The following is an 18,727-nucleotide window of genomic DNA, read 5'->3' as shown; positions in this document are numbered from 1 at the left end:
GGCGGGATGACGTCAGGGGTTCCCCGACTTTCCAAACCCTCGACCACTACCATCTAGAAGGATAGGGACAGCAGACACACCAGCACATGGAAGTTCCCCTTCAAGCCACTTACCATCCTGACTTGGAAATATATCGCTGTTCCTTCACTGTTGCTGTGTCAAAATCCTGGAGCGCCCTTCCTAACAGCACTGTGGATGTACCTACACCACGTGGACTGCAGCGGTTCAAGAAGGGGGCTCATCATCATCTTCTTGAGGACAATTAGGAATGGGCAATAAATGCTTGCCTAGCCAGTGACGCCCACATCCCGTAAAGGAAGCTTAAAAAATGGGTCTCTCCCTCACACTCTTTTGGCTTCTCGACATGCCTCTCCTTCTCCCTGTCTCAAACATACGAACATACGAACTAGGAACAGGAGTAGGCCACTCAGCCCCTAGAGCCTGCTCCTCTGCCATTCAATAAGATCATGGCTGACCTGAATGTAACCTCAACCCCACATTCCTGCCTACCCCCGATAACCTTTCACCTCCTTGTTAATCAAGAATCTATCCAGCTCTACCTTAAAAATATTCAAAGACTCTGCTTCCATCACGTTTTGAAGAAGAGAGTTCCAAATACTCACAACAACCTGAGAAAAAAAATTTCTCTTCATCTCTATCTTAAATGAGCAACCCCTTATTTTTAAACAGTGACCCCTAGTTCTAGATTCTCCCACAAGAGGAAACATCCTCTCCACATCCACCCTGTCAAGACCCCTCAGGATCTTAAAGGTTTCAATTAAGTCGCTTCTTACTCGCCTAAGTTCCAGTGGATACAAACCTAATCTGTTCAGCCTTTCCTCATAAGGCAACCTGCCCATTCCTGGTATTAGTCTAATAAACCTTCTCTGAACTGCTGCTAACGCATTTACATCTTTATTTAAATAAGCAGACCAGTACTGTACACAATACTCCAAATGTGGTCTCACCAATGCCCTGTACAACTGAAGCATAACCTCCCTACTTTTGTATTCAATTCCCCTCACAATAAATGATAACATTCTATCAGTTTTCCTAATTACCTGCTGTACCTGCATACTAACCTTTTGTGATTCAGGTAGTTGGACACCCAGATCCCTCTGAATCTCAGAGCTATGCAATCTCTTACCATTTAGTTAATAAACTTCCTTTTTATTCTTCCTGCCAAAATAAACGATTTCACATTTGCCCATTCTTGTGTCCTTTTAGCCTCTTGCCAGGACTCAAAGCCATGTTTTCAAGCGTTAGTGCCTACGATGAGAGAATGGTTTCTGGTGGAGGTTTTCTCCTGCCATAGGTCCTCAGCTGTTACTCCTGCTACTCAGTGTGGTAGGTTTAACCATATGGAGTGGCGTGAGGGAAGGGGCACTGTTGGTGGGTTGAGGAGGTCCTTGAGAAAGGGCAGGCTTGGGTTGGAGTAGAACTTCTCCAGTAGCTTACCTGTTGCAATTACCCTCCTGGGTGGGTGGGAGTTGGGGCAATGGTGCTGAGACCTGGGAGCCAGAAGAGGTGAGCTGGTTGAAGATTACCTATAATGATGCGCATTGTCGAGTTGAGTTGCACATTGATAATGTGTAATCAAGTTTTCACATTAACCACTTTCATTGAAAATTGCTTTCAAAGGAATCTCAAAACTGGGGCAATTTTCCTTGACCTCACTGCAGCATGCGGTACAGTCTGACACATTGGCCTATTTGTCAAAACATTAAGAGTTTTCGCTCCCTGGGTTACTGACGCCATTAAACTGCTAGTCCGGGGCAGATGGTTCAGGGTGTGTTGGGTGACAAGCCTAGAACCTGGAGGAAACAGAATGGGATACCCCAGGGGTCTATCTTAGCCCCAATTTGTTTACTATTGACCTACCCCAGCCTGGTTCTGGAGGTTTATCTATCCAGGTGACATCTGCTGTGGCAAACAGGCTCAGACTTTCCCTAAACTGGAAGATGCACTAAATGACAATATTGCAAAGCTGGGCAACTACTGCCTAAAACCAAGCACCAGCAAAACCTTTTCTAGCACATTCCACCTCACAATACCAGTGTTAAGAGGGAACTGAACATCACCCCGGATGGCCAGAGACTGAAACACAATCCCCACCTTGTTTATCTAGGCATCATCCTTGACAGAACCCTCACGTACAGGCAGCACCTCATCAAGACTGCAGAAAAAATTAAAAGCCACAATAATGTCCTCAGCAAACTGACCAATACCTCATGGATGTCACAGGACAATATCCTAAGGACCAATCCACTCACACCAAACTTATCAATGTGCAACTCAACTAAACAATGCACATTATCACAGGTACTCTTTGAACAACTCACCTTCCCTGGCTCCCAGCCCTGAGCAACAATGCCCCAACCCAACCCCCCAACCTCCATCACATCAGGAGGGTAATTACAACTGGCAAGCTACTGGAGAAGGTCTACTCCAACCCAAGCCTACCTTTATTCAAGGACCTCCTCAACACACCAGCCATATGCCTTCCCTCATGCCACCCCATACGACTAAACCCACCACACTGAGGAGTAACAGCTGAGGACCTAAGGCAGGAGGATTGATAGGAGAAAACATGCACCAGAAACCACTCTCTCATCGTAGATCCCAATGCTCGTCCGCTTGGCTTTGACCTCCCATGATCTTCCAGACTGGCCACAGCCACCCAACACCAGTGGGGCCAACAAGACCATCCAGGCTGCAGCTGTGGTGCAGTCTAAACAACGAGTCACATTGTCGAGGAGTGTCTGCTGACTAAACTTGAAGATGGTATTTAAAAACTCCATCTAGCAACTGACGAGGCTATTGCTTGGATTTGTGACCATGCACACGCAAAATAAATAGATGACTTATCTCCTTAAGTAATGAAAGATAAGGGTAGAGAAAGAAACAGTGAACGACAGAGAAGGAAATAAGGTGAATTGGAACCAAATTAAATATATAGACAGGAAGATGAATAAGGAGTGAGAAAGAGAGTGAATTAAGAATGGAAGAAAGAGACAAAATGATGCATGCCGACATTGTATATCCAGCGACTTCACGATCATCATTAAGTTCAATGGGGAATTGCAGGCGAGAAGAGATATTTATTGGCTTTAATGAAGCTTTGGCAGAAAGAGGCAGGTGATCCAACAATTTGCAAAGAATTGCAACTCTTCTATGCTGCAGGTTTCTTGCAAACCTATAATAACAAGCGAGTACTGTTAATGAAGCAACTTCACAGTGATTTCTGGTCTAAGATGTTATGAAAGGTGAACAAGGTGGGAAGTATTCTAACCACACCATCCATAAGACTGACTGACGGTCGCGTACCAGGAAGGACTTGTTTTGACCAAGTTAGCGAATTGATCAAATCTCTGCCTCGTGTAGGATACCCCCTCGGTGAGCTGCCAATTAATTCTTTACAATCATGCAGCAATGACACCACAGACACCTTTTCCTGAATATCACATAGTTTGTTCTCGGCAGTCCATTTACCACAAAAACTGTGAAGGAACTCGAGAGGATGGTTCTGAGAAAAAGTACAAAAGAACATTTATCTCTCAAATGCTAGCAGGCGTGCTTTTGACAGCAACTACTGATAAAAGATTTATTTGTTTCTTCAAACAGGAAACCCACAACACAATTTTTTTTAAAAGTTGGTAAAGAGTAATTTCCCAAGGCCAGAACCAGGCCTACACCCAGATCTAAAACAGAAGTATCACAGGCCCTTATTTCTGATGACAGGAATGTACCTGATGTTTTTGCTTGCAAGGAAAATGAGGGTAGCTTGACTTGATGTATTTTATGTGCCTAGTGAGGGTTGGAGATTTTAAAAATATTAACTGCTAATTGGGTGATAACCTAGTTTTATCAGATCTCCTAGGAGATAATATGGCTTTGGAGTGTGGTGGGCTGTGTGTGTATTGTGAGGCACAAAGCATTTCAGTTCTGTGGGATAAACTGGTTGAATTAAACAGCCTCGTTCAGTCCATCGCTGTCATATGCTTATATGCCGTATGCTCATATGTGACCCCAGTCACCACAGCTCTGTATCTTGTTTAATTGTGTGAAACATTAATCATTATTCACCTGATGGAATAATAACCAATAACGTCTTCAAAACATCTCCCTTAAGACAGTGATTCTCCGAGGGTGGGCCGCAGACCGCTGGTGATCAGTGAGGGCCAAGTGATCGCAGTCTGGCCCAAAATGCAAGTCACAGACGTGTCATGCCACAACCGAGGCCATATGAGAGAACAGGCCAGAACCCTGAATCCTATCACTCACATGATATCACATAACCAGACCAAATCCCGGATACGTGGCATGAGTCATCATTATCCCGAGTGACAACAATGTTGTTTTATAAGCAAGCTTTATGTTACAGTTGATTTTGTTTGATTAATATAGGTGTAAGATAGGTATTCATTTCTCAGAAGACAATTATTGTGATGATTTTATAAAACATTTTGGAACGTTTCAAATAAAATGTATTCCTTTGTAGTAATATGAAAATTTTGCCTTTTGTCTCTAGCATGCATTAATCATTTGCTAAGGGCATTTAATAAAATAAATTAATGCACAATAATTTATTACACATGGGAGTGAGAAATATTTATAGTTTTCAAAAGCTCCCATTAATTCTGAAGAGGTTTTTATGGTAACAAGAGAAAGCGGGTTGGGTAGGGCCAATAGGCAGTCCACAGGGTCTTATTTGTCCTGCCTAAGTGCTTTTTAAAATTTGTTCATGGGACGTGGGCATCGCTGACTAAGCCAGCCCATCCCTAATTGTCCTTGAAAACAGAGTGGATTGCTATGCCATTTCTGAGGGTATTTAAGAGTCAATCATATTGCTGTGGGTCTGGAGCCACATGTAAGATAGGCCTGGTAAGGATGACAAATTTCTTTCCCTGAAGGACATTAGTGAACCAGATGGGTTTTTACAATAATTGACAATGGTTTCATGGTCATCAATAGACTTTAAATTCCAGATTTTCCTTTTAATTGAACTCAAATTTCACCATCTGCTATGGTGGGATCCCCAGACCATTAACCTGGGTCTCTAGTCCAGCCAACCGCTCCATGGACAAAAAGGTTTAAGAACCACTGTCTTAAGGTATGTGAACATAGTTCTGCCAAAACTGGAAAAGGAGGAAATAGGGAAAAATGGGAAGTGGTAGTGCACAACATTAATGATAGAAAAGAAGGAATTGTTATGAGGACTGATATTGCTGATTCATAGATTACTGAGTTTTGGAATAAAATCACAACTTCCTCAGGTGCAGTTTCAGTTATTTCCACACACACACACATGCACACACAAACACATGCACACAAAACACATACACACACACATACTTACAAACATACAGAAACACACACACACAAAACACATACACACAGACACACACACAGACAAACGTACACATACATACGTGCACACACGCACACACAAACATATGCACACAAAACACATACACACACACAAACATACAGAAACACACACACAAAACACATACACACAAACACACTCGCACATACAAGCACACACATACATACAGACACACGCACGTGCGTGCACACACACACACACACAGCTGTATTACCTTGTCTTGACTGGGGACGATGCATCCCTTACACTTCACAAATGATAAACAAATCTGCAGGTGGCATCTAAACATTCCTCCTGGGTATTTCGGCCCATGGTGTATACTGCTGCTTTCGTTGCTGTGATGATCAATAAAGATGCTATCTACACCTGCTAAATTGCTGGGCAGTGTGCAGGGCAGAACAGTATTTTAACTATTATATCACCATGCTTTTGCTTACTCCTTTTGTGGCCTCCATCTCAATTATTTGAAGGACCTGCCCTCATTTTGAGTACAAGTTGGCTGTACTGTCACAATAAAAATGTGCATCTGTACAGTGGCTCTAACATAGTAAAATGTCCTAAAGCACTTCACAGGAACCTTGACATGGAGCCACTTAAGATATTAGGATAGGCGAACAAAAGGTTAGCTCTAGAAGTAGGTTTTATGGACTGGCTTAAAGGAGGACAGGGTGGTAGAGAGAGGCAGAAAGGTTTATAGAGGGTGGTCGAAAGTTTAAGGCTGAGGCAACTGAAAGCATGGCCTCAATGAAAATTGGGGATGCAAAGGAGGCCAGGATTGGAGGAGCAGAGAGATTTCAGATGGCTGTAGAGTGGGAGCAAATTACAGAGAAAGGAAGAGTTGAGGCCATTGAGGGATTTGTACATAGGATGAGAATTTTAAAATTGAGGCCTTACTAGACTGAGAACCATTGTTGGTCAGCAAGCAGAGGGATGATAGGTGAGCAACCCGAATTTTCATAACGACGTAAGGTCTCCATACCTTAGCCAAAATTATGCTGGAGCCCCAATTCTGGAAGTCCCATTCCCCAGAACCCAGCGCCATTTGCACATCTGTGGTTCACAAAGGCAGCTGTATATGTATAAGTGCAGCTGCCTTCAAACTGCTGGTTAGGCCACAGCTAGAGTATTGCATGCGATTCTGGAATCCGCTTTACTGGAAGGATGTGATTGCACTAGAGAGAGTGCAGAGGAGATTTACCAGGATGTTGCCTGGAATGGAGAGTTTTAGTTATGAGGAGAGATTGGATAGACTGGGGTTATTTTCCCTGGAGCAGAGGAGATTGAGGGGGGACATGATTGAGGTGTATAAAATTATGAGGGGCACAGATAGGGTAGACAGGAAGGAACTTTTCCCCTTGGTGGAGGGATCAATAACCAGGGGGCACAGATTTAAGGTAAGGGGCAGGAGGTTTAGAGGAGATGTGAGGAAGAATTTTTTCACCCAGAGGGTGGTGGGAATCTGGAACTCACTGCCTGAAAGGGTGATAGAAACAGAAACCCTCATAACATTTAAGAAGTATTTAGATATGCACTTGCGATGCCATGGCATACAAGACTATGGGCCAAGTGCTGAAAAATGGGATTAGAATAGTTAGGTACTTGTTTGACCGGCGCACTCGATGGGCCAAAGAGCCATTTTCTGTGCTGTAGACCTCTATGGCTCTATGGTGCAATTTTCATTTGTGGTATGTCCAAAACACAACTTGAGGGTTTTAGACATTTGAGCAAAAGGCCTTAAGCTGGCAGATTTATTTGGAGAGGTAGGGTACCCTTTTCCAGAGGTAAGGTACACATTTTTAGAGGCCTAGGTGCCCTTTTGGGGGAGGTAAAGTACACATAGGAGAGATCAAGTGCCCTCTGGGATTGTTAAAATTAGATACGAATGTATATAAAAAGTGGATAAACCCAATGGAACTGTCAAACTGTCAAGCCATTTAATTCCTCAAGCTCTTTAAATTTTAAAATAAGCTAGCCGGCAGTTTAAAAAAAATCAGTGCTTGCAATTTCACTAGTGGTCAGTTGAGATAAGTCTGACGGTTATCATTATAGCATTAATGCTATAATTAATGAGTCCACAACCTATGTTGTTACTGTGGGGGAACCTGTAAATTCACAGTTTGATTGACAGCTTCTTTGATTTGGGGCTATGAATACATATATTTGTCTTTATAAGGGGTTAAGTACTTGAAAGAATCTGAAGGTATTGAATGGGTTTTTATGAATGAGAGTGCTTTTTCTTTAAATAGTAAAGTCATCAATAGAAACTTAGAAATTTATTTAATTTCATCTCACCCTGCCTTCTGAATCTGCCCATGATGGATACTGGATGATTTGGTATGGAGGTTGTAAGGACAAAGGGAGGTGGGTGAGGGTGTAAGTTGGCAATATGTTGGCACATGGGCTATAAAGGACCATGGGGAAGAGTGGTGGGTCATGGGTTGGCATGAGTTGGCACTAAGCTGGCATAGGAGCTATAAAGGCCCAAGGGGGATGGGTAGAGGCTGGCATGGAGGGTATGCAGGGCCATGGGGACATGAGGTGGCATGGCTGAGGCTTTGAGAGTGTGTGAGGGTGAGGGAGTGTGAAGGATGAGGGGTAGAGGGCTATAGCTTTTTTTACAGCTGTGACAAAGTCCCAGAGCATTGAGGCATGTTTTTTAAACAGCCCATCACTGCCCACGGCAGGCCCTATAGCTGCCTGTACGCTGTTTTTGGGGGTGGTGGGCCTGACTCCCGCTAACACCTGCACCCCGCCCCCACTCCCAGAATGAAAATCATCATATCCGGGGCACTTTCTCCCAAGTCGGGTTTGTGGGATTGGGAATTTTTCTGACTCTGCGCTCTCGGCTCAGGAAGGAAAATTCAACCCTTGGTGCGGGTTAGGATACAGGCAGCAGAGCTTCAGATCACTGTGGGAAAGGAATAGTCTGTGAGCAGAATACTTTGCAGCTCCGAATGCACGCCTTTTAAGGCACATGCCTGTGGATCCCACGACACCTTTCCTTTTGACCTTGGCCTCCATATGTAAGGAAAGACTGTGAGCACATAAGCAGTTTTAGAGACCATATAGTAGTGAAAATGTGGCAGAGTTATGTGTGTGAAAGAAAGCCTTACCCTTTGGCATCAGCAATTTGGACGTGCATCTTCAGGTATTTAGGAGGATAAAGAATGAGAGGTGGAGTCAGAGGTTTTCAGGCTGCAGGACAGATGTAGCAACAGAATTTGTGTTGAGAGCTTGGTTCTGGCATAGCCTAACCATCCTTTATCTTTGGAAAAACTCAGCAGGCCTAGCAGCATCTGTGGAGAGATGCATATGGACTCGAAACGTTAACTCTGTTTCTCTCTCCACAGATGCTGCTAGGCCTGCTGAGTTTTTCCAGCATTTTCTGTTTTTGTTTCAAATTTCCAGCATCTGCAGTATTTGGCTTTCATCCTTTATCTTTCATTGATAACAGCTCTGAATCCAAAAAAAGTGTTTTATTTAAAAACAAAAACTACTGCGGATGCTGGAAATCCAAAACAAAAACAGAATTACCTGGAAAAACTCAGCAGGTCTGGCAGCATCGGCGGAGAAGAAAAGAGTTGACATTTTGAGTCCTCATGACCCTTCAACTTGTTGTTGTTGTTGTTTTCTTCTCCGCCGATACTGCCAGACCTGCTGAGTTTTTCCAGGTAATTCTGTTTTTGTAAAGTATTTTATTTGTTCACACGAGTGATCCTTTGGGAAGAGACAGGAATTGCCTAGTTGACCAGCTGCATTCAGAGAATTTCCTTCTAACCAAAGGTATCAAACTCAATTTATATGATGGGGCTGATCCCACATCCTGGCACGTGGCATGGGCTACATTCGGCAGAAGTTAATTGGGCACAGTTGAGTAGAAATTAGTATGTGCTTTGCACGTATTTGGGTGTAAAACAGGCATGAGGGCCTGCATTTAATCTGTTGTCACCTCCATATTGGTCCTGATAGCGTTTAGGCGTACCTGGTGGCTGCCTGAAATCAACTATTGATTGATTTAAAAATGCAAAATGCATGAAAAGCTTGGTAGAGCACACACCATGCAAGCTCTGATCACTGGAGGCCAATGAGATTGATGAGGAAAGATTCCTTCTTAACTTCAACTTCTGTGGAGCATGAGGAAACAAGGGACCTTCCCCCACCCCCAGCTCCACAATGAGCTGTTGCCAGCCCGGACTCGGCCCTCCTGCACCTCACTCCCTACCAACTACTGGAGCTTGCAATGGAAGATCAGGGCATGAAGTGAAAATCTTCAATCTCTGTAATTTTGTTCCCCATTTTCCCATCAGGGAAACAACCTTTGACTGTTTTCCCACAGGAAGGTCCCCAAGTTCACTCACCCCTTTACTTGCCGTTCCCCTCTCGATGCTACTCACACTTGCATGGTGCTGCTGGAGCACCCAGGAAATTGAGGTCCCATTCCAGGACATATGGCACAGCACACTGTTTCATTTTGTGGTCAGGGTCTAGATGAAGGTTTTGGGATTGTCTACTCTCTCAAAGTATGCTGCTCGAGTCTGAAGTTTCTCAAAACCACCACTCTTTATTTACAGCAAACATTTACACATTTGGACCTCTACATGAGGTTAGAGATTCTCCTCCTTCCAGATCTCTCTTACTTCTCAGTCATGTGATCTGGCATCATTAGCACATCAGCATCATGCGCTTCTGATGTTAACCCTTTACTCTACATCTCCCCCCCAAGTCTTTATCCCTATCATATTTACATCCTTCTACATCTCCCCCACAGTCTCAGTCTTCACAGGACTAGTCTCTGAGGTGCCTTGACCAATTTCCCTGAAAATTCCCAATTCCGCAAATCCGACTCAGGAGAAAGTGCCCCGGATATGATGATTTTCATTCTGGGAGTAGGGGTGGGGTGCAGGTGTTAGCGAGAGTCAAAAACAGTGCAGAGGCAGCTACAGGGGCTGTTGTGTTGAGGTTGAGGACATTTGGTAATCTTTCTACTGTCTGTATGAGTGTTCTTCTCCTGGGTGACTGTAGAGCTTGTAGTAAGTCTTTCCTCTTCTTCATCAGGATCTGATTAGTAAGTCCAAGATTCTGTTGGCTTTCTCTCCAAGGATATTAAGGCGCTGTGGTTTCTTTCTCCTCATCTGTCTCAATTCTGTACGATCTTGTTTGTGGAGTTTTTTCAATGATTGTGCCTTCCTTCCTATTGGTCTCAGACCCATACTCTCTCCCTGGGCTTCAGCATGTGCTCTACACCTATGATTAAAGTTGCAAGCCTGGTTGCTTCTCTGTTCTTCCTCACACTGTTTTACTCTCATGTGGTAGTTCATGGGGATATTGGGTTTGAATTTTTGTGCTAGAGATGGAAGCTGTGTTCTCAATCTCCTACCCATTAGTAACTCTGAAGGTGAGAAACCATCTTGTATTGGTGAGTTCAATAACTCAGAAGAGCTAGATTAAGGATTTTCTTCAATAAATCTTTGATGGTTTGTCTCAGCTTCTCCATTCGCTTGAGGGTAGTGAAGTGAACTGTTTACCTGAATGAAGCCATATCTGTTTGTGAAATTGTGGAATAGCTGATTAGCAAATTGCAGCCCATTGTTGGACACTACGATGTTCAAGATTCCACGTGTCACATAAATTCTCTTGAGGATTTGGATGGTTGCTTCTGCTGTGATGCTTTGTAATCTTTTTATTTCAATCCACCACGAGTAGTAATCAGTGACAATAAGGAAGGTTTCCATCTAAATTCAAATAAGTCCATTCCCACAGCCTTAGTGGAAAAGTTACAAGTAATAGCGGTTCTTTTAGTTCTTGGCTATTTATAGCACAAGTAAAGCAGTTCGAAATGATTTCTATAGAGCAAATAATGTCTGGCCACCAGACTGATTGCTGGGCTCTCGCATGACATTGGTGACCTTGCTGAAGTCCTTGAAGAATATCAAGCCAAAGGATTCTCGATATGGTTGTTCTCTCGTTGAAGTTTAGTAAGTCGTCAATGACAGAGAGGCGCTTGCGCTATTAACAGTACTGCCGTGGTATCGGATTAGTGGGGATACAGTCTGGCCATACTTCCAGACAATATACTTGGACTTGGAGACTTTCTCCATCTTGATGCTGGGCTTGTTTTATTCCCTGCACCTTTGTTGCAGTAGCTGAATGGGCAATCCCCAAAATCTCCATCTAGGTAAGCGCTGAATGATTAATGATGTATATACTTCAACCTCCTCAATGAAGTGGAAATCCTCTTGCTTGGCTCCTTCTGATGATATTCATGACAGGGGTGGAATTTTACGGGAACGTCATGGCAGGGAATGGGGCCATAAAACGTGGCAAGCCGTTTTAACCTCCATTCACTTTGGCAAGACCGTAAAATCCTGCTGGCATAAAATTCCACGCAGTGTTTCTGCCGTTTTTTGATATTTCTCATGCACATACGCTATTGTGGAGCCATACTTTATCGATCTTAATCTGAACCTTTGGATTCTGGATGGCATCTATGCAATTTCTTTCATGTTCAGAAGGGTGACTACTGGCTTATGGTCTGTTTTGATTTTGCAACACAATCCGATAACGTAGTCTGAGAATTTGTCACATGCCCACATTGCTGCCAGTGCTTTGTCTACCGTCGCGTTTTGTTGTTCTGGGCAGGAATTTGAGGCGGTCGGGCGGGCGCAATGGGCGGGTCGGGAAGCAGCCGGGAAACAGTCCGCCGCCCACGTTCTGCTCCTGACTGTGATTTCGCACTGGCGGGTCAATTAAAGCCTGCCCTGCGTGAAACGCGGCACCGCACTGGTTGGAAAGAGCCGAGGGGGGTGGGGGGTGGACGGGGGCCTGTCGGCCGCCGGGTCCAATGGTGACCGGGCGGCCAGTTCAAAAGCAGCCCAGGCCGCCCCTGGAAAGCTGCCACAGAAGGGCATCTCCTCTGCGTTCCCAAACTGAAGTTATGGAGTCGAGTGTGGCTGGACGCGGCAGGCGAGAGGCCAGGTCGGGTGGGCTCTTGGCTCCCTACTTTTCTGACACGTGCCTCGCCATTCTCCTGGAGGAGGTGGCTGCCAGGAGGGACACCCTTGCACCCAGAGTTGGGAGGAGGAGGCCACCGCACCTCACCAAGAGGGCATGGGGGGAGGTGGCAGCAATGGTGAGCAGCCATGATGTGGTGCAGTGCCGGAAGAGGTTGAATGACCTGCTGCACTCAGGAAGGGTGAGTACTGTGTCGGCATGGCTCAGTGTGCAAAAGTGTTATGTTGTGGCCGTCCCCCACTGTGGAACTCAAGGGCGCTAGAGTCTGAGTGAGAACTGCCAATGACATCAGGGCTGGCCAAGGGGATGAGCCCTGGCTGCTTGGACTGAGTGCCTTGCAGCTCGAGGGCCACAACTCGAGTGTGCTCTGGGAGGTGTTCCTCAGCTGGGGTTGGCCAGGCTGCAATGGCGTTGCAGACTGAGAGTGGACTAATCAATGCTCCTCTATCGTTTCAGGTGAAGACAAACCATAAACAGGCAGAGAGGTCACATACAAGCAGTGGGCAGTCCAACCTTCTGCTGCTTGGCAGGTTTGAGCAAGAGGCCCTGGAGCTCGAGAGCCGGCACACTCCCTGTGCAACTGGGCGTGGAGAGGTGGGGCTGTCAGATGAAGGTAAGAGTGCAGTGCACAGAGGTGAGAGTTTCGGATTGTGCAACCATTCTAGTGTAGTCTCTTCATTGATGTGAGATTCAAACCTGGAGTCCCCATTGACCATTGGAAGATGATGGCACCATAATGCAGATCTCCATTGTCTCACCAGGGTGCCTGGCACGCACAGTGACAGTGTGATGACTTTAACTAATGACATGTCCTTCTTCTCCCTTTTAGGTTCACCAGCAGACATTCGTTCTGCAGACCTCAAAGGGCCACCCCTGGCATGGGAGGACCACCGAGCTTCTGTCGCGCCTGCGTCACACCCGCTCTCTGAAGCAGGCACCAGCGCAAATACCAGCACCTCGGTGGGCATTAGTTCGTTGACTAGTATCTCGGTGCACATTGGTGAGGGGACTTCACACTTGCTTGAGGTGCAAGCTGAGGCAGAGAGCGCCCAGGGCGCCGATAGTCGGAGGGTTGCTGGGGACCAGAATAATGCTCAGTCGAAGGCAGATGACGAGCCTCTGGAGGCATCCATTAGACGGTAGATACTGGATGTCCAGCGAGATGTGCGGGAGGATCTGGTGCAGATCCATGAGGGTCCGCATGTCATGGTCTCCATTATGGAGGAATCCATGTGGAGAATCAGCACTGTGTTGACTCTCATGGGCAGGCAGCTCCAGGAACAGAATCAGGAGTTCCTGGGGTTGCGCTCAGACCTGCAAGCCCTCACACAGGCACTGACCTCAGGTGGTCAGTGTCAGTGTGGGAGATGGATGAGGCACCCAGTATCCCAGCTAGGTGCCCATCCATCAATGGTGAACAGGGAGGTCCAGAGCGACCTCATGTTGGCACACAAGCTGCTTGTTGTCTCTGCAGGCTCCTCTCAAGGTGCTCTGGATGATGACAGCAGCTCCTCTGCCCCTCTGCCAGTGACCGTGGCATCTGATGAGGCTGTGGCGACTGGGGAGATGCCAGCCGTGGCACTGGCTGCTCCCTCCCACATAGAACCAGACAGGCTTCACTGGCCAGAGGACGACCACCATGTTCATCAAGGCCAACAAGACAGCAGAGTCAGCAGGCTGTCTCCAATGCTGGTGCCAGCAAGGGGGGAGCACATTGGCGTAGCACTCGCAAGTGTAAGTTAAAGGCACCATGAACACAAGAGGGGCAAGTCATGGATGATTTTATGTTTATTTATGTTTATTTTATCTATGCTGGTCTGGGAATGAAGACCAGAGAAGTTTATGTAAATAGTTTGGAATTGTCAAAATGAGATAAATTTTGTTTTTGTCATCATGGCCTGGCCAATCTTCACCTTTTTATTTTATTGGTGCAGGGTACACCAGTGTGTAATTCTGGATATAGGTGGCTCTGAACTTTATTGCACAGGCACTGTGTGTTCTTTGTGTTCAAATGAAAGGATCATTTCTGACATATGGGATGGGGGAGGCAGCCCTGGCCTGCGCTTGAAGCTGATCTTTGGTATCCTAGCTGAAGGAGCGTTGGATCAAAGTGTCCCTGGTGTTCCTGCATCCCGGGGGTGTTACCCAGGTCTGCCTCCACACCCTCAGTGTTCTCCTCACTATGCTCCTCTTCTGATTCACTACTGGATTCATCATCTGTGGCCTCTGCAGCTGCATCAACATCCGCTTCCACCAGTGGGTTCCCTCCTTGCCAGTGCCAGATTGTGGAGGATGCAGCATGCAACCACTATCAGTGACACCCGCTCTGGAGGGTATTGTAGTGCACCCCCTGAACGGTCCAGGCATCGGAAGCGCATTTTGAGAAGACCAATGGTCCCCTCTACCACCACCCTTGTGGAGGCATGGCTCCTATTGTAATGCTTCTCTGCCTCTGTTCTTGGGTGACGGAGAGGTGTCATAAGCCACCTCTTCAACAGATGTCTCTCACCCAGCAGCCATCCATCCAATCGGGCCTGAGCACTGAAGAGCATCTGCACCTGGGAGTGTCTAAGAATGAAAGCGTCATGGGAGCTGCCTGGGTACCTTGCACAGACTTACAGAATCTGCATCCTGTGATCACACACTATCTGCACGTTCATGGAGTGGAAGCCCTTCCTGTTGACGAAGGCACCGGGCTCACCCGCTGGCGCCTTGATGGCCACATGTGTACAGTCTATTGCACCCTGGACGCGGGGGAAGCCAGCAATCGCTGAAAAGCTTCTGGCTCGCTCAGTCTGACTGGCCTCGTCAGTACGGTAAAGAATAAATGTCAGTACCCGCCTGAACAGAGCTTCTGTCACCAGCTTGTCGCAACTATGGACAACTGATTGGGAGACTCCATAAAGATCCCCCACTGACCCCTGGAAAGAGCCGGAGGCATAGACATTGAGGGCCACTGTGACCTTCAGAGCCACTGGCATGGGGGGTCCATCCACACAGTCGGAGCTGATCTCAGGCCCAATCATTTGACAATTGGAGGTCACTGTCTCCCTTGAGAGGCTGCTGGCCCTGTGCCCCTTGTGCCTGCGCCTCTCCTCCCACAGGTCCCTCCCCTGGAAGCTGCATAGGGACACCTGGCCTCCTCCCCCTTCTACCCCTCTCTTCCTCCTCAGAGGAAGTGCCTCCAGCGGAGACCACAATCCCCATTACCAGGGTAGGGGAAGGCTGTCTGATACCTGGAAGGGCCCATACAGTCTGAATCCTCTGGGGGCCTTGCAGATACCAAGGAGTCCTGAAATGAAGCCAGGAAATGCAAAGAATGAAACCCCGAACAGAGATGAATCAGCCAAGTACCAATAAGTTACCAGCAGCAAACTATCTACCTAACTCACTGCTCACACTGGGAATGCTGCTGACACTTTTTATCCCGCCCTTGGATGAGGCTTTTGAAAATATCGGTTGGCTGCCTGCCCATTTTGCCCGTGCGATGAGCGCAAAATTGCACGGGCAGCGAAAAATCGCCATCAAGTGGACTATTAATGGCCTTAAGTGGGCTGTTAATTAATGGCGGGTGTGGCTCCAGCACCTGCACGCGCTCGCCGAGCGAAATATCGCGTGAGTACGTGATGATGTCGGGACACTCGCCCGATGTCATTGCACGCTATTTTATGCCCGATCGGGTCGGGCACGCACCTGCCCATGGGATGTAAAATTCTGCCCTCTGTTTCTCTTAGTGACCTAGGGGCATAGTAGACTGGTTTACACTTGCTGCCTCTCTGCACTTAAAATAAAACTGCCCCCAGGCCTGTAGACAATGCATCTGCTGATATGATGATCAGTAATTCTGGGTCGTATAGTGCCAAGATTTCAGAGGAGATTTAAAATTGTTAAATCCTTTCAAAAGCATTTTGCTGGCCCACATTCCAGCACCACTGTTGACCCTGCTTCAACAGCAGTCTCAAAGGCTTGTTGACCTCTGCTAAATTTGGTAGGAACTTGCCTACTTTGTTGACCACCTGAGGAATCTTTGAAGCTCAGTTATGTTCCCTGATTGCTTTCGTTTTTTGTGGATCAATTGTGATTCCAGTGCTTGTACTATGTGACCTAGAAACTTGATCATAGGTTTTGTGAACTCACATTTTTCATTCAATGTTAGGCCTGCATCCTGTATGATTCTTGGGGCTACGCTGGCTCTGCAATCATCTCTCCTGGAGCCGTGTACACATGTGTTGCCGATTTGGCATATCATTTCTTCCATGTCAGAGCGGACTCTATTCCAAAGGGCAATCTATCGAAACAGTAATGACCGGTGTAAAGAGGCAGATTGGTTTATCATTAGCTCATAGGGTGATATGGTTCTCGGTCTTTAATTTCCCTAGGCCTGTAAACAATTTTAAAAATTAATTTCAACATGTACTGCCGTAGTTCACAACAGCAACTTCACCCACTTTACAGGTTAATTTCAGTTTTAGGCGTGCCTTTCTGCTTGGTCGAGAGCATTCTTGATTTTGAATGACATAGAGAAGTTCAAGCTTTGTCATGAGTTGGCCTTTTATTTTTAAAGCTGTGCCACCAGGGCCTTGTAATTTGATAGATGAGGGTTACAATGCAATCTGCTAGAGCCATTTGACTTCATCGGATAAAGTTTAAACTTGTCCATCCACTTCAAGTTTAACACTCCAATGCGTGTTTACAGTAGCATTTACCTCCCCGAGGAAGGTTAGTTTGTTTGCTTGTGGTTCTTCCACTTCTTGTATGTGGCTCTGTTTTAATATTTTCTCCCTCTTTTTACAGGTTGTCAGCATTGTCAAGCAGCAGTTTTGAAGTGGCCTATTTTTCCACAGTTGTGCATTCTGCCCCCCTTGCTGGACATTCTTCTTGCTTGTGTGTTTTGTTCCTGCCACATCAAAGATTTCAAAATGGTGGTTGGGGCATTTTTCCTTATTTTTATTTTTCCTTATTTTGGCAGGCTGGGGCACTTTTTCTCTTATGGCCAACAAACTGAACAGTCTCACTCCATCTTCTCCACGGGACCTCTCCTTCCCCATGATTCTATTTCCTGACTTCTGTTTGCCTCACAGTCTGCACTGCTTTCACTGGTTTTCTTTTCTTTAAGAGATCTGATAATGCTTCATCTAGAGCCACAACTACGATCCTGTTGCGAATCAGCTCATCCTTTCAGATTCCATTATCGCAGTTGCCTTCCATCCTATAGAGAATGAATCTGTGCTTTCACCTGGTCTTGGCTTTCATTTATTAAATTTAGACCTCTCTATTATTAAATTCTAATGGAGTTTGAAATAAGCTTGCAGGACTTCTTCATAAGAAGTTGAAGTCATCAACTCCCCGGCCTTGCTGTCACATCATCCGCGCTAGATCCTCTTGCATGAAGTAGTATACTGGCCTGGTCTTTCTGATTTTTTTTTTGTATAATGCTGAAGCAGTTCTGTACCTTGTGAACCTCCAGTTGTCCCAGTTCTGGGCCTGTTGTGAGCCTTCTGCACTCTTAAATGTCTCTGGGAGTGATAGTGTAGGTTCCATGCTTCTGCTAAGTCCTGGGATTGTTCCTGCTTCTGTACTACTGCTTGCTGCTTCGGGTCTGTGCTCACTGCTGTTTGGTCTCTGGGTCTGTGTCTCAGCTTATATCTGTTCCTCCCACGATGTTCTGACATTTTGGCGAGTCTTAATTTTTTCCCTTTTGTCCTTCCTTCGAGGATCTCTATGTCTTGCCAGTACTCTGTCATCTTTTTAAGGTTTTCTGGATCTGTTACACGCCGCCACCTTGTTTTGTGGTGCGATTGGAGTCTAGATGGAGTTTTAGGGATTGTCTATTCTCTCAGAGTAAGCTGCTCAAGTCTGTAGTTTCTCAAAACCATTACATCAAAAGCATTAAGGGGAGGCGGTGGTGTAGTGGTATTGCTACTGGAATAGTAACCCAAGGGTAGTGCTCCAGGGATTCAGGTTCAAATCTTACCATGGCAGATGGTGGAATTTGAATTCAATAAAAATCTGGAATTAAATGTCTAATGATGATCATTGTCAAGTGTTGTAAAAAACCATCTGGTTCACTAATGTCCTTTACAGAAGGAAATCTGTCAACCTTACCTGGTCTGGCCTACATGTGAATCCAGGACCACAGCAATGTGGTTGACTCCACTGAAGTGGCTTAGCAAGCCACTCAGTTGTAACAAACTGCTACAAACTCACAAAAAAAGAATGAAATCAGACAGATCAACCGAGGCACCAGAAACAACAGCGGCAATCTTGGCCCTGCAAAGTCCTCCTTAGTAACATCTAGGGGCTAGTGTCAAAATTGGGAGAGCTGTC

Source organism: Cetorhinus maximus, chromosome 3 (genome assembly GCF_964194155.1).
Source record: "Cetorhinus maximus chromosome 3, sCetMax3.hap1.1, whole genome shotgun sequence".
Taxonomy (NCBI): Eukaryota; Metazoa; Chordata; class Chondrichthyes; order Lamniformes; family Cetorhinidae; genus Cetorhinus; species Cetorhinus maximus.
The sequence above is the reverse complement of the archived record's forward strand: the minus strand, read 5'-3'. Positions refer to the sequence as shown.